We start from the raw sequence: 9,258 nt of genomic DNA, 5'->3' as shown, positions 1-9,258 counted from the left end.
CAGCCAGGGCAGTATCACATTTGCTTTCTAACATGCTGTCTTCGATATCTGTTACACAGTGGTCTTCTGTCACTTCTTTCTTCCAGGCTTATGGTTCATTCAAAAACAGTCTTTCTCTAGCAGCTTTCCATATTTTCCAGAGTTGCTGCCAATAAAACTAAGGAATAAACTTAAAAAACTTTAAACATGGTCTCATACAAATAAATTACTGGAATTACAAACTGTTGTGTAATAAAGAGAAGCCTGATACTCTTTGTCCCAAGATATTTTTCTAGAAATGTCATTTATGTCATTCTCAGCAGTCAAAGCTGGCATCAAGATCCACAGTAGGAGAATGGGTCAAAGATACAGAGCTAGAACTTATTTGGCAGCATTGAGAGGTTAATTAAGATAGACCCCTCTCTTCACTTGTGGCAGTACCAAAAGTAACCCAACAATACCATCCACCTCTTATGGATATATCCCATGTGGATAGGGTGAGTAATTATGAGTATTGTAAAGCTTTTCTAGAGAAAACATTCTCTGGACTTCAATCACTTACATCTCCAGCTTCAACAATGAATGATTGTTCTGCTTCTGTGACTTGATTCTTTATTCTTAAATCTTTTTTATTTCAATATAGAAATCACCATTCTACATAGAAATTTACACTCTTGTGTATACAGATGTACCTAACTTCATTGTTTGGTTACTTTCTTGTTTAAATTGTTTTTATTATGGTAAAACAGATGTAGAATTTATACTCAACTGTTTTTAAGTTTCCAGTTCAGTGATATTAAATACATTTGTATTGTTGGACAATGATCACCACCATCTATCACTAAAACACTTCGTCTTGCAAAACTGAAACTCTATACCCATTAAAGAATAAGTCCCCTCTCCTCCTTCCCCTAGTCTCTGATAACCACAATTCTATTTTCTATCTGTGATTTTGACTAATCTAGGTACCTCATATAAGTAAAATCATATATTGTCGTTTTGTGAGTGTCTTAGTTAACATAGCTTAATGTCCTCAAGGTTGTTTCATTTTTAGCATATGTCAGAATTGCCATCCTTTTTAAGGCTGAATAATATTTCATTGTAATAGTTTATACACATATCACATTTTGCTTATCTATTCATCTGTCAAGGGGCACTTAGCTTGCTACTATGTTTTAGCTATTATAACTAAATGACTATTCAAATATCTCTATGAGAGTCTGCTTTTAAGTTTTGTGGATATATACCCAGAAGTGAAATTGCAGGCTCATCAGGGAGAATGCCTTGTTCATAGTAAATATTAAATACATACAATTTGTAAAATTAGACTGAATTTAAAACAATAAATAACTGCGGTCCAACCAGATTAAATCAGGAAAGTATATTAGCCAGAATTTCAGAAAGAAAGATTTTGTAAAAATCTAAATCAATCATATTTTAGCAAACAGTAATCTATAATATAGACATTGTTTTGTTTTGGTTTGTACTGTAAAAAAATTAGAGTTAATTGGTGTTGATATAACTGGGTACTTATTTAAAATCAAATGAGTTTCAATTTATGCTTCATACCAGAATAAATCCCAAAATGGCCCAAATTTAAATGTAAGCAATGAAATCAAAATTTAGTAATAGAAATGGTAGGATAATATTTTGAATTGCATTTTAATTTTAGATTAAAGTTTTTTGACTTCTGAAGTTTGTGTTACATTTAGAAGACTGTATTCAATTTCAACATAATAATAATGTTTGAATATCAAAAGCTACCATTAACAAAGTAAAAATATGAGTAGCAAAATAGAAATAAAATTAAAACTCATATTACAAGCAAAAGGCTACTTTCTCTAGTATGGAAAGAACCCCTATAAGCCCGAAAGAAAAATAACAAATATCCAATGAAAAGGGATTAACATTATTATCAAATTTATCAGAAACAGAATTAAAATGGCATTAAACTGATAAAAGACTTACTGTCACAGAAAACAAAATACAGTCAAAATAAAATTATACTAAGATGATTTTCTATTTATAAGGTTATCAAATTTTAAAAATTATGCTACATGTCAAGGCTCTAGAGAAAGAGGCAATTAATTACATTGGTGGTAGAAGTGTATTCATACTATTTTTATTAAGCACAATACGGCAAACATATTAAAATTCAATTCATACAACTTTTTGGGGAGTAAATTTACTTCTGTGAATTTAAACTAACAATATTTTCCAGTAGGTGTGAAATGATATAAATGTAAGGGTATTTATTGCATTGCCACTTGTAAAAACGAAACTTTGGGCCGAGCGCGGTGGCTCACTCCTGTAATCCCAGAACTTTGGGGGGCCGAGGCAAGCAGATCATGAGGTCAAGAGATCAAGACCGTCCTGGCCAGCATTTGAAACCCTGTCTCTACTAAAAATACAAAAATTAGCTGGGCGTGGTGGTACGCACTTCTAGTCCCAGCTACTCGGGTGACTGAGGCAGGAGAATCACTTGAACCCAGGAGGTAGAGGTTGCAGTGAGCCAAGATAGTGCCACTGCACTCCAGCCTAGTGACAGAGAGAGACTCCGTCTCAAAAAAAAAAAAAAAAAAAAAAATTGACAAAAAACAAATGTTGATGATTTGTAGACTGATTCACCAGCTCATGTTACATTCAACAAGAGCAGATGTGTAAAAAAGAATGAAGAATCTCTTCACAAACTGATTGAAATAATCTCCAAAATTTATTTTTAAATGAAAAAATCAAGGTACAAATCAATGTCTATTTGGGGAAAAAGAAAGAAAATAACAAGACTCTAATTTGGTTTATTTATAAAATGTATCAAAAAATACAATAGAAAGTGATAAGTTTGTCTCTAGGAAGAAAAGTGGCTTCTCCGGAGGTTTAAGAGAGAGAAAAATAATTTTCACAAACAAATAAATGAGAAAGGATGGTTTATTCTTATAGTAGAATGCCAATTAAATATTTAATAATGGAGTTAGAAAATTATCAACCGATGCAAACACTAATGAAACAGATTTACTGGGAAAATAATGTTTATATTGTCTTAAATACATCCTCACAAATTCATTTATCAGTTACCAAGACAAAAACATAGTAACTCTAGAAAGAAAAACCTTGGCAGAGACCAATTTCAAGAAATGATCAAATTAATCATCATTAACATTGGCACAAACCAACAACATGCCTCTCCTGATGATCCACTGAGAAGAATACAAGAACGCTTCTGGCAAACAATGCATGACTTTGACTTGAGCATGATCAACATCAGACAAACTCGAATTGAGGGATATTCTATAAAGCACCCAGTCCATGTGTATTTCAAAAATACCAAGGTCAGGAAAGCTGCAGATTATAGATGAATAAATACACATAACAATTAAATGTGATCTTTGATAATGAATTAGATTCTGGATTGGGAATAAAAAGAGACATAAAGACATTATTGAGGAAGCTCATGTACACTTTTATTGGGTTGTTGTTCTTTATTATTGTTGAGTTGTGTGAATTAGCATATTTTTGCATAGAAGTATTTTGGGATAAATATATTTTCAAATAGTTTCTTCCAGTCAGTGCTTTTTCATACATGATCTTAATAGTTCCTCTTGAAGAGAATACCTTGTTAACTTTAATGATGTTTTATTTCCAGATTGTTTACACATCATTATAAAATTAGAATGAACACATGAAATTTTATTTTTGAAAGTCATCTCAAACTATAATTAGAATAGCATTGAACCAAAAGAACTATTTGAGAAAGTAAATATCTTATCACTATTTAACCCCAATCCATGACATTTTATCTTTTTAAAAATTTTTAGGGTTTTTTTTGGTTTTGTTTTTATAGTTTTTGGGTTAGTGGTCTTACCCACACATTCCACTTACGTTATTCCTAAATATCTTATGTTTTCGATACTACCTTAATTTTAAAAATTAACATCCCCTTTTGCTGCTGAAACTATATTTCATTTTTGTAGACTGAACTTGTATCTTTGATCCCTTAATACATTAAACTACTCTAGTAGCTTCTTGTAGATTTTTTACATAGACTATAATGCAATATTTAGCTAGATACAATTATACTTACCTCTTCAATAATTATGTGTTTTATTTATTTATTCTTATTTTATTGCATTGAGTGGGACCCTCTAGTAAAATGTAGAATAGATTGGTGAGGTAAGACATTCTTAATTCTTCTCCATTTAAGTGAAAAACATTCAGTCTTTCTCCATAAAATTTATTAGTTGATATTAATTGCAAATTTTTTTGTTGTTTATTTGTATATTACTTTGCTAGGTTGAAGAAATTCCTTTAAATTCTTAGTTTTTTGAGAGTTTTGTTGAATCACACAGAGATGTTGAATTTTGACAAGTGCTTTTTCTGCATTCATTGTGATGATCAAATGTTTCTTCATTATTGTCTATTGATATACTAAATTAAGTTGTTTGGTTTTTGAATGTTGAATCAATGTTTTATTCTTTAGTAAATAAGTATTATTATCTATTTGGCTGGATTTGAATTGCTGATATTTTAAGGATTTTGCATTTATGTTCATGACTAATATCTACCTATTTTTTAATTCACATGCACTCTATCTGGTTTTGTTTAAAAAAAGTAATACTGGACTCACAAAATCAGCTAGAAAATCTTTCCTTTCTATTTTCTGAAACAGTTTGTGTAGAATTGGTGTCATTTGTTTATGCACTGATTGACAGCATTCTCAAATAAACCCATCTTTGTCCAGAGTTTTCTTTGTGGGTATGTATTTAACTATGAAATCATTTTATTTAAAAGATACAGGAGTAGTAAAATATTATCTCTATATGTCTTCATGTTATGGTAAGTTTTGTTTTCAAGTAACTTACCCATTTAAGTTGTAAATATCTTGTCAAAAAATTGTGATTTTATTTTTATTTCAATATTAAATTATCTATCATTTATAGCAATACCTCTGTCGCTCCTGATATTGGAACTAGATTTTTTTCTCTCTTTCTCTATGTCCACCTCCCACTTCCAATTTACTTCACATATGTCTTGTTTTATAGCTGCTTTTTGAGAGTGGGAAAAGTCCAGTACTACTAATTCTGTTATAGTCAAAAGCAGAACATATAATAACTTTTTAATAAAAAATAAACCTTCATTGTATCTCAGTGAAGATGTTATTTAAAAATCACATCAAAGAAAAATGCTTTTGTAAGTGAACCTATAAGGATGCCTCTAGTGTGATAGTCACTATGCAGGGCAAATTCTGTTGGGGATATTTCTAGTAAGGCCAGGAAAGTGAAAAAAGATGCCTAATTCATATCAGGGAATTCCTTCTTACAACAGAAAGATATCAGAATGTAACTTACCAGGAATTTCCATCAAGGGGAAACACGTGACATTTGGTCTGATAACCAGTTTCTTTCCATTGTCACTTTTGCCTCATTTCTAAAACATCAGGGTAACATTTATTTATCAGAGGATTTGATGCTTTGTGGGATGAGTTGATATATTAAATGATTTGTGAAATTTAAGATCTCAAACTACTGTTGAAAAGTTGTGTAGACATCTTCTTTGGTAATTGGCTTGGTGTCTTCCAATGGCTCTTCCAGGGAATAAATCTTCTCACAGCTCACCTTTCTCTCTGGGCAGCTTATACCCTTCAAGAGACTGGACTCTGATTATGTCTGGGGATTTCTGTGGCATGATATGAGAAAATCTAACAAGAAAGACATTGTGCATAAAAGAAATCAGCAAATAAGTCTGAGAAGGGAAATAAACCAACAAAAAGCCTACATAAAACGTCAGAACTAAACACCTCCCAACTGCTGCTTGTAGGAGGGGTAGTGTTACATTTCTGATATGAAATAGCTTGTCTAATGGCAGTTTTAAAACCAAGCAGAAAGTATCCATAAAAAAGAAGACACAAATTACTATTATTAGATATGCAAGAGGGTTCATCACTATTGATCCTATGTACATTAAAAGGATAATAATAAAACATTGTGAGTAATTCTATGCCCACAAATTTAATAATGGATGAAATAGACCAATTTATTGAAAAACAAAAAATAACAAAATTCACAAAGGAAGAGTAGATGATCTAAATGGACTTAAAACTATTAAATATATTTAATCAATAATTAATAATCTTCCATTAAAGAAAGCACCAGTCCCTGATGCTTTCACTGGCTAATTCTAAAAAATATTTAGGTACAAATTAAACCATGTTTCTACAATCACTTCTAGAAAATAAAAGAGAAAACACTTCCTAATTAATCTTAGTATTACTAGTATTACCAGTATTACCCTGATGCCAAAAATAAAGACATTACAAGAAGTAAAAACTACATCCAATGTCTCTTGTAGACATAGATGCAAAAATCTCAACAAATTGTTATCAAATGCCATCCAATAATGTATAAAAGTAATTATAGGCCGGGCGCGGTGGCTCAAGCCTGTAATCCCAGCACTTTGGGAGGCCGAGACGGGCGGATCACAAGGTCAGGAGATCAAGACCATCCTGGCTAACACGGTGAAACCCCGTCTCTACTAAAAAAATACAAAAAACTAGCCGGGCGAGGTGGCGGGCGCCTGTAGTCCCAGCTACTCGGGAGGCTGAGGCAGGAGAATGGCGTAAACCCGGGAGGCGGAGCTTGCAGTGAGCTGAGATCCGGCCACTGCACTCCAGCCTGGGCGATAGAGCGAGACTCCGTCTCAAAAAAAAAAAAAAAAAAAAAAAGTAATTATACACCACAATCAAGTGTGATTTACTCCAGATGTGCAAGTCTGGTTCAACGTTAAAAAAAAATTAATGGCCGGGCACGGTGGCTCACGCCTGTAATCCCAGCACTTTGGGAGGCTGAAGTGGGCGGATCACGAGGTCAGGAGATTGGGACCATCCTGGGTAACATGATGAAACCCCATCTCTACTAAAAATACAAAAAGTTAACTGGTATGGTGGCACACACCTGTAGTCCCAGCTACTCAGGAGACTGAGGCAGGAGAGTCGCTTGAACTCGGGAGGCAGAGGCTGCAGTGAGCCGAGATCACACCATTGCACTCCAGCCTGGGCATCAGAGCAAGACTCCATCTCAAAAAAACAAAAAAGAGAAAAAATAATCCATCAAATCAATATGGTAAAAAAGACAGAATATGATAATATCACTTGATATAGAAAAATCATTTGAAAAAGCCCAGTACTCATTCAAGATGAGGGAAAAATAAAAAATAAAAAAACCTCTAAGAACTCTAAGCAAACTAGGAATAGGAGGGAATTTTCTCACCTCAATAAAGAACATCTATAAAAACCTCAAGCTAATATCAATACTTTATTGTGAGAAACTGAATGTTTTCACCTTAAGTTGGGGACAAGGTAAAGATGTCCTCTCTTAACACTCCTGCTGAAGATTGTACTGAAAATCCTAGCTAATGCAGTGAGTAAAGAAAATTAGAATCAAGGACACAGTGCCTGTAATTAATTTTAAAAATCTGGTAGGGCCGCAAGATAAAAAGTTAACATAAAAAGTTGATTGCTTTCCTTTATGAAAGCAACAAACAATTAGAACTTGAAATATAAAACAAAATATAACTTACATTAACATAAAAAGTGAATCCTTAGGTATAAATCTAATGAAATATTTATAAGATCACTATAAATGGATGTGGAAAATGATGAAGCTCTGATGAAAGAAACCAAGACACACTAAATAAATGGAGAAATTTTTCATGTTCATGGATTGCAAGACTCAATATTGTTAAGATGTCATTTTCTTCCCACTGGATCTATTAAACCAATACAATGACACTCAAAATCCCAACTGTCTATTTTGTAGATGTCTATAAACTCATACTGAAATTTATATGAAAAGGAAAAATACAAACCAAACAAAGCCGGAACAGCCAACACAATATTAAAGAAGAAGAAAAAAGTTAGACAATGGATATTATCCAACTTTAAGGCTAATCTAAACCAGTGATCAAGACACTGTGTTTTTAGTAAAAGAACAGACATTCAGATGAATGTAACAGCAGTGAGGGCCCAGAAGTAGACCACACACATCTGTCAATGGTAGATGCCCTTTTCCAACAGGTAGAAAATGATCGGGGGAGACTAAACCAAGATGGCTAACTGAGTCCCTGTGTTCCTTTCATGCATGGAATTACAGAAAGTTGGAAACTCATAGGAAAAAGGGAAATACAACAAAAACAATAACTACCATCAGCACGCAAGACATTAAGGTCATTCTCTTTTGATATACATATACATTGTGAAATAATTACCAATGTATCAAAACATCACATTGTACACCCTAAATATATGCAATTTTTATCTGCCAACAATACCTCAATAACATGGGAGAAAAGAAGGAATTGAGGCAATTCTGAAAGATAAACAGCAGGAAAAAAAAAATCAGGTGTATAGAAAAACAACTAGAGAGAATATGCAGACTGCTACTCAGAAAACGATTAAGAAACAAATGAGCAAACCAAAAACCACTAGGAGCTACCAAGTCATGAGGAAACTATGAATTCTGAAGCAGAAGTACCAAATTCAATAGACAAAAAAATAAGTTTTTAAAGAAATGTACTTGATAGAATAAATTGAAATGGAATAGAGAATAAAAATATAATACTCTGACAACAAATTGAAAGTCAGTTATTGTGTAGGATAAGATACCTTAGAATTTACATTTCTTATTGTCATAAATAATACATAAGGTAATTACACACACACACACAATGATGGAAAACACATGCAATGCCAATGGAAGAGTGATAGCTATTCAAAACACGGGTGAAAAATTCTGCTCAGATATTAGAATGTGCTGGTTAGTTGCAGAAGAGCCAAAGTAGAGGGAAAATATGATTACGTACATGAATTGCAGAGCTCGCAAGATACAAAATTAAACAAAGGTTAGAAGATGCAGAAGCAATGTACCCACAAAAATTAAAAATAAGAAAAAAGAGAGGCAGAAGCAGTTTTTTTTTTTCCCCTTCCCCGAGACAAGTCTCACTCTGTTGTTTAGGCTGGAATGCAATGGTGCAATCTCAGCTCACTGCAACCTCCGGCTCCCAGGTTCAAGCGATTCTCCTGCCTCAGCCTCCTGAGAAGCTGGGATTACAGGCCTGTGCCACCGCGTCCCGCTAATTTTGTGTTTTTGTAGAGACGAGGTTTTACCATGTTGGTTGGGCTGATCTTGAACTCCTGACCTCATGTGATCTGAAAGCAGTTATCTTAAGCAAAGCTGAGAGAAAATTTTCCACTGAGTTTTTAAAAGATGATATGCTCATCATTCCTTCAAT

The sequence above is a fragment of the Papio anubis genome, chromosome 11, assembly GCF_008728515.1.
Source record: "Papio anubis isolate 15944 chromosome 11, Panubis1.0, whole genome shotgun sequence".
Classification (NCBI taxonomy): domain Eukaryota; kingdom Metazoa; phylum Chordata; class Mammalia; order Primates; family Cercopithecidae; genus Papio; species Papio anubis.
Note: the sequence above shows the minus strand (reverse complement) of the source record.